Consider the following 8,227-nt stretch of genomic DNA (forward strand, 5'->3'; position numbering starts at 1 on the left):
ACAGCATTTAGCACTGAAAAAACCTTGATTTAGTGAGCACTACTTAGTAACAACCATAACATTAGTGTGTTATCAGCATTATTCTGACCCTGAATCCAAAACAAAGCACCAGTTTCAGTCAAAACCAAATGAGATTTGTTGTTTTTTTTTTTTCCAGCTAAAGATGTTCTGCTTGGCTTTTCGTTGCACTGTGAATAGTTGAAATGTGTTACAGCCTTTCTCTAACCTGCATTTATCCCAAACATTCTAGCCGGCATGAAAATGATGGATACTCTAGACAGGACTAACTTGCCAACCAATACAGCTGCAGCAGCATGTCATTCTAGGAAGGGTCACAAGGTATGGAACAATGCTGTGAAAGAATAAGCTCAATGCCTATGGCCTAAGCAGAATGTCTTCCTCTTGTGTTGGTATCTGGATGTCAACCAATGTAGTCAGTCGTGTATCTTATATGATAAAAGTCTGTGCTATAACCCTAAGGCATTATCCTTATAGGATGGAGATTTTTCTGATCGTATTTTTCTTTCTTAAGAACTAATAAGCTGAACTATACCTATACCAGAGGATATTATGTACATCAGAACTGTTTCCCAGCTTCAGGAACAGCCAGGTGTTTTCTAAGTAGGTTCTGCCTTCCAGGAGGCCCAAGGAGAAGTGGGCTGCTCTGAATGACTCAGAGGGATTTTGTTAGGGCAGACATTTCTTCACCATTCCTTCCAGTGTGATAAAAGCAGTAGTAACCTCTCTCTCTCTCTCTCTGGGGAGGTTTATTAGCAGATGTAGAACAGGCCATTTGACTCTTTGCACAGTACTTCTTCCTTAACAGAGGTTTTTCCCTTCTGTGGGGAAAAGACAGATTGGAAGATTCCTACGGGTTTATGTCAGCTCACAATGCAACACTTGCATCACTGCAACTCAGGCTACAAGAGAAGTACTTGAAATTTCAGAATACTGGATGTTATGTTCTTTACACTGGCTGAATAAGCCTCTTTGGGTGCAAGCACAATATGAACTTTCTATTGACATCATTCTGTAAGACATTTTGTTATTGGAACACATTAATTACTCGAGTACCTAAGAGGGGATGCAAATATACACTGAATGGAGACTGCAGAAGCAACCATCAAACTGCATTTCCTGTCTCTGTGTTTAACTAAAAAACTACTGTTTCTTCAACCAGCTTTTTGAGAGTTTGGGTGGTTTTTTTATTCCTTGGTTTGGTTTTTTTTTGGTTTTTTTTTTGGTTTTGTTTGTTTTTTTTTTTTTTTAAATCTAGTGTAGATGCATATTTTCAAAAAGCAGGTCATAACACCTAAGAGACAAAGCAATAGAGTGAAAAAAACCCAAATTCCATTGTTTTGATTTCAAAAATTTATTTGACCATAATTTGAAAAGTTATCAGCTGACTGTTGCTTCTGTTCATTTTATTTTTACGATGAGCTTTGGGGAAATAATTAAAATGTAATGAGTAACAAAGCATATTGAACTATATAGTATAGTATATTGAACCATTAAGTAACAAAGATATATTGAACTATATGCGTACATCAAAATATCATAAGGCCCTAAATATAATTACTTGTAAAATCTGGATTCAGCATACAACTGGACATCTATAGATACAAGATATAAACTAAACAGAAAGCATGGAGGAATTGGAAGGAAATGCATTTGTCTTCAGCCCAGAAAATAATCATAGCTGAATATATAACTTCTGCAAATACATTTTAAAAACTTGGGCAAGTCTGAGAAAATTAAAACAGTAATATTTGATTTTTAGAAGACTCATCATCAGGCCCAACATGCAAAATATTCTAACAACCACAGTTTTATGACTGAAACAGCAAATACATACTTCATTCTCACCTATTATTGGAAAAGGAAATAAAAAACAAAGAAAAAACAAAACAAAACAAAAAACCCAAAAAAAAACCAAACAAAAAACAAACAAACCCCAGAAAAACCCAGATAAAACTAGATGAGATTCTGTTTGTTTAGTTTGACTAGCATATGTACTGACCACTGACAAGGAGCAGCAAGGAAATGATAATTATATGTTTGCACTGAAGGCTTCCTCTGGATCTGGATGGCATCAAAGTAAAATATCTGACAGCTTCCCTTGGCTTGTCAGACCATAATAGCAGCTTACAGAAACAAAACCCTGCTTGCAAAGAGACTTGGAATCCCAGCAGAGAAAGATGCTGTGCAAAACACAGATGAAGAAAACCTGGAAAAGGTGGGAGACTCAACAATATTTTAATGCGGCATTTGAATTTCAAGCTTCATTACTAGTATCTCTGAAGTCAAAATAGTTCAGCCTCTGAGGAGCGCTGAGCTCTGTCAACTAATTTTTAAAAACGTTTTCTGATTGATATGAAGGAAACTTATTTTGTATTCATGGGAAGCCTTTTATGAAACACAAAAGGAAACAAATAAAGAGAATAAGCACACATTCAAGCACTGTCATAGGTCCTAACACAGACTACAGTCAAGGGACATTGCCTATTTTCCACTGTTGTTCACATATTATTCCTTTTTGCACAGATCATCTCCTCTGATCAATTATTAAAATGTTAGTTAATTATTAAACAATAGTTAATCAAATATTAAGTATCTGGACATTTTTGAGCCCATTGTTATCAGCTGAATTTACATACAAATCTGAATATCATTGAATCTTACCTAATGTGGATGGCTACTTGCCAAGTCTGCATTAGAGAACAGCTCCTGGTGGCAGAGATTCCCAATTCATGACAACCACAGGTCAGTGAAGACAGACAGCTTAGCTGTGAAAGCTGAAAAAGCCTTGTTTGCATGGCCTTATGCCAAACTAAATAAATGCTGCCTTACAATTCCCATCATCTTGCTGCTACTCCGAGCTTTCACTTTCGCAGCTAGCACAGGAAATCTCAGAAATCCCTGCTGTCATGATGCAGACATAGCCTCAGAAACATGGCAGGAGGGGGAAAGACAGGTCCTGAACCACATATAACTACAGAGGAAAACAATTGCACAGATTTACCTCCAGAAATGAATGGGAAGTTAGTACAGTCTCTGGAAAGTGAGAATACAAAGCTTTACGTAATAATTAAGAATAATGTAAGATTAAAATTAAATTTAAAGAAAAGCATCAAAGCATTATGAAATCGTGTTCTTAAGATGCAATGTTATATTGAGTTTTGTATCTGCAAATAAATGTAGTTTTTTATACTACCAGCATGATAAAAAAACCCAAAATATATTGTCGTTTTCATTTATCAAGGAAAAATCAAGTCTCTTGAGTCTACCCACCAGCAGGTAGGATTCAAAAACTAAGTAATTTCAACAAAATTTTGTGATGACTGTAAGACTAAATTTTGGAAAAATAATCATATTAGCTATTTACCTAAGAAAGCTGAAATTACAAATTGACAAGATCACGTGGTGTGAATGCTGCTTTTCCTTCCTTTCCATATGACATAATTTCCTGATGGTGGACTTTGTGACCCTTGAGCTCTCAGTAAAGGCTGTAGCTTGATATTCATGCATTCAATCAAGAAAACTATAATTGATTTTCATATTACAGGATGCATTTGCAGGATATCCAACTAGAAAAAGAAGTAATTTGGAGAGAAATGTTGATGGATTTTTGCTTTTTTTCCCCCCACAGGTGATTTCATTTTGTTAATGAGTTTATGAATTTAGTCTTTTTGAATTTTTTGTATGTACATAAAAGGACAAGATGGTTTAACGCAAAAATTTCAAGAGTAGATTTTGACTTATTTTCCCACTTTTTCACAGAATGAGCAGGAAGAAAAAAGTTATTCAGTTTTCTTTATGTGACAACAAAAATGAGTTTCAAAATTTATCTATGTAATTTCTTTCCTACCATATTAAATATTTGCTGTCAGAAGTAGCAGCATTGGTAAAGATACAGTATGTATTTTGCTTTTGATAAGCATTCCATAATAAAAACATAACAAGGTGGGTGGTTTTGTTATTACAATTAATTTTAAAAAGAAAGGAAATGGTAGAGTTTTGTAATGGACTTTTGTAGCATCATTTTTCTTAAGAAAATATGCTATTTTAGCTTAAAATTCACCCAAAATACACAGCCTGAGGCAGAGACCTCCCATACACACCCTTCAGTGTTGAGGTTTAAGTTCAGTCCTTATGAAAAAGTGAAGATTAAGTTTTACAGAAACTGTAACCTCACAACAATTTTTATACTAGTGACCTATCAGTAATGACCTTAACTCTGGATCATTTGTTAGAAAACAAAGAAATAGATGGAATAAATGACTTGTGGAAAAGACTTGGGCTATGAAACCTCCCAGATGGTCATTAATCCCCCAGAAATGCTACAATTAATGTCATAATTAACACAATGTCTACATGCTGAACTGCATTTTCTTTCTGTTTAATTAACCTTTTGGAAATATTTTACTAATGAAAAAGGGCAATATCTGTTTGCCAGGGAGATGCCACATTATTTTTTTTTATTCACAGCAAACAAATAAATTATGGAAGGCTCTTCATGTGTTTGTACACTTCACACTTCCGAGAGCTGTTGACTATTGAAAATTAAGGGCAAGGGCATGATTAGAAAGACTCATTATGCACTGGTTCAATACTTTGGTGCTATTCTTCATGAATGTGCTTAGCAGTCAGACAGAGCAGACTATGAATTCTCAGCAGGGCAGGCAAAATTGAATTTTGCTGTTCTGCCACAGAGAAGCTAAAGGGCAGAGGAAAAGGGCAATGCTAAGATGATTGATCTGGGAAAAGATCCTTGGAGATCCAGGCTTCCTTTTCCTGTAGCTACTTGGGAATGCATTTCTAGGGAAGCTGTCATGGACATTGCCAGAGGTTGTCATATGTATGAGTTGGGAATAGTCCTACTGGTTTGGCTGCGTAACTACACACAGAGGGTGCTCCTGACATGCCAGGACATTTGATTCCTCAATGGCAACACCAGGAGCAAGTCTGGTTTTCCAGAGCTCTTATGGAAACTGAGATATACAGTCAAAAAGAACTGTCATAAACATAACTTTCCTATCAGCATTGCCAACACGATGTGGTGCTAGTAATTTGGAACATAAACCTGATCTTGCAATTTTTAAAGATGATTAATGGTTGCAGATATTAATATTCAATTAGGGAGTTCCTGATTCCCCTATTAGAAAGATTTTGAAAATTTGATGTTTATATCTGACTCATAACCAATTAAGTTGTATTAAACAATGGATTAATTTCTAGATGCCTAGGAATATTCCTTATCCTTAAGGAATAGGGTACAAAATATTTGTATTTTAAAATTGGGGGTGTTCTTTTCCTATATATCCCTAGGTATTCTCATAGCTTTCAGATGAATAACTTGATTGCCTTTTGAGCATCCATCTGCCTCTCAAATATGCATATTTAAATATAAATATGATGACATTGACTATTCCAATTTTAACAGTTATTACGTACTAAGTAAAAAGTTTCCCCTTTCTTGTTTAAAAAACAATCAATCAACCAATCAATCAACCACAACTTGAGACATAAATTCTCAGCTATTAATTATTTCCATTATATAAGAAAAGTTTTTCCAAGCAGTTCCCAAATTGTTAGAAAGAAAGTTTTTGTTATAAAAAGCATTGATAAACATTTTAGTTTATGCTTATCATCTTCCTTTCATTTAGAACTATAAATTCAATCAAAAATTCTGGAAATGTTGCTTTGTCAGATATGTAATTACCTTAGAACAAAGGGACAAAGTATTCAGCCAGATTAATGCAAGACAAGGAAGAAAGATAATTTAATGTTTAGTTAAGACTTTACCTGATTTATCATGCAATTTTTGGGCTTATTCTCCCTGTTTACAAAATAATTTATTAAATACAGTCCTTTTGCTTGCACTTATAGGAGCAAAAAATTAAACAGGAACTTGGTAACACATAGCAAGTACACTAGAACATATGTTATTGTCACTAACACTTATAAACTTCACAACAATCTGAAATAGATTATTTATCCTACCATTAGATGTTGTAAGGTAGAAATCAATCCTCTTACAATGAGCAAAAGTTCGTCTTATATAACTGGTTGGGAAAACTGTTTTCTCTTTTCTGTTTGCTTGTTTTCTTGTTTGGTTTTTTTTTCTTGTGAAACAAAATGAAAATTTCTTGCAATGACTTTCCTGTAAATTTGCATTTTGTCTGTAGACAACTGACAAGTTTTTATTGTCTTGCATCCACATTTTTAAAAAGCAGAAAAGGCCAAACAAAAATCAATCAGGTCCCAGCTTTATCCCTACAGCTATTGAAGCTGGAGGTCCCTAAAGTAATATGTAATTTAATCTGTACAAAAAGAATAGTGGAGGAAAGTTGAAATTAATTCATTACACTAAAACAGTTACATATCCATTTAATTGTATTGAATTGTTATGAGGTTACAGTTTCTATAAAACTCTATCTCGACTTTTTCATAATCACTGAACTTAAACCTCAGCACTGAAAGGTGTGTATGGGAGGTCTCTGCCTCAGGCTGTGTATTTTGGGTGAATTTTGAGCTAAAATAGCCCATTTTCTTAAAAAAAAAAAGAAAAGAAAAAAATATGCTTAAGAAGTCCAATACAAAACTCCACCATTTCATTTCTTTTGAACAAAGAAGCAGAATTCACCAGGGTTGAGATGGTGCCCTCTGTCTAGTATGATTATTGTGTCATTTCACATGGGAATTAAAAGGTTAGACTAAGCTTACAGGGGTCAGGGGAAACACAAGAGCAAAGAACGATTGTACAAAATGGATTTTTCATATATTAAGTTGAAACTGCATAGCACTTAGCTTCTGTAGCAAGAGGAGAGAAGGCAGAAGTTTGTCTGCCAAATAAAAATCAGGACTACAAACACGGAGCTTCTGCCTTCTGCTTAACCTGCAGTTCCCCCTGCCGATGTCCTGCTGAGGAGGAGGAAGTGGAATGGAAATTAGTGAACAGCCTGGAGGGAAAGAGGGAGAGTGGGAGAGTGCAAGGTCAAGAAACAAAAAGCAGATGTTATGATGTTGGAAAATAGGACCCTTGAGGAACACAAGACAAGAGGGTTAGGTAAGAGCTATGAAATTGGAATAAAAACTACTTTATCTCCACACCATGCCACAGCATGCTTTTTCTCTCTAGTGCTGGGGGTAGAGGGGCAGGAAAGAACAAACCCATTCCACGCAAGACGAAACTTTAAAATACACTAACTGTACAACTGAACATTTTGTCAGCATCTGATAACTTTCCCTTATGCTAGTTAATGCCATCGTTTTGCTCTTGTGCTTGTTGTTGTCTGAATGCAGATCCCAGCCTTTAGACTGACAGCTCTCAGGTACCCTCTCCCAAGAGTCCAGCATTATAGAGAACATTTCAGACATCTATTACCAAATGTATAAACAAGACTGGGAAATTCCTAAGGAAACAACAGAGTAATGGTTGACAGAGAAACCACATGGCAGGAATAAGGTATGAAAATCTGTGTGTAGCAGTTTATGTCTTGGTGAAGTAATATAGTGATCACTCTTTTATTGCTGAATTTGTTTTCTTGAAAGTGATTATTATAGTGTCTTCATTTTGATGTATGAATATATCTTATCTGGGATACTTCAGAAGTCATTTTGGAACAGCAGGACACATTTGGTTCTAGAGTAAAACGTAAGGGGGAAATTTTTGATATACATATTTAGACATATATTTCCAGAAAGCAATTGTGTGCAAAAATAATTATAAATTTGCTTCGAATTTCTTCAATATCTGCTTGTAGATTTGCTATGAAGGTTAGAGAAATTTATCTCAATAGTATCCATCTTCAGGAAGAAAATAACTTGGTTTTGTGCCCTTATATCCACACATTACAAACCCTGTGGAAATTACTTCAATAATAGACTGAATTGGATTAACTTCTGTGTTGAATTAGAATGCTTCAAAGTCCACTATAAAACTGCAGTGTAATTGATAAATCCTTACTAAGACAGAGCTCCAGCGATACCAAAGACTCTGCAAAAATGGGGAAAAGTGGAAACAAGCTCCACTTCAGGAAAGTCATTGAAATTCACTTTTAAAACATTATAGCAAATGCTCTGCTTCTGCCCTTTGGTGGGAATTTCAGACTAAAAAATACAAAAATTCTCTTCAGAGAGATGACTGGACAAGTCAATGTAATGGACAATAATATTTTGTTGATTATTCTACCTTATTTTTCTTTCCCTCACTGGTACTCAACTT

This window comes from Cinclus cinclus, chromosome 1, assembly GCF_963662255.1.
Source record: "Cinclus cinclus chromosome 1, bCinCin1.1, whole genome shotgun sequence".
In the NCBI taxonomy this organism is placed as follows: domain Eukaryota; kingdom Metazoa; phylum Chordata; class Aves; order Passeriformes; family Cinclidae; genus Cinclus; species Cinclus cinclus.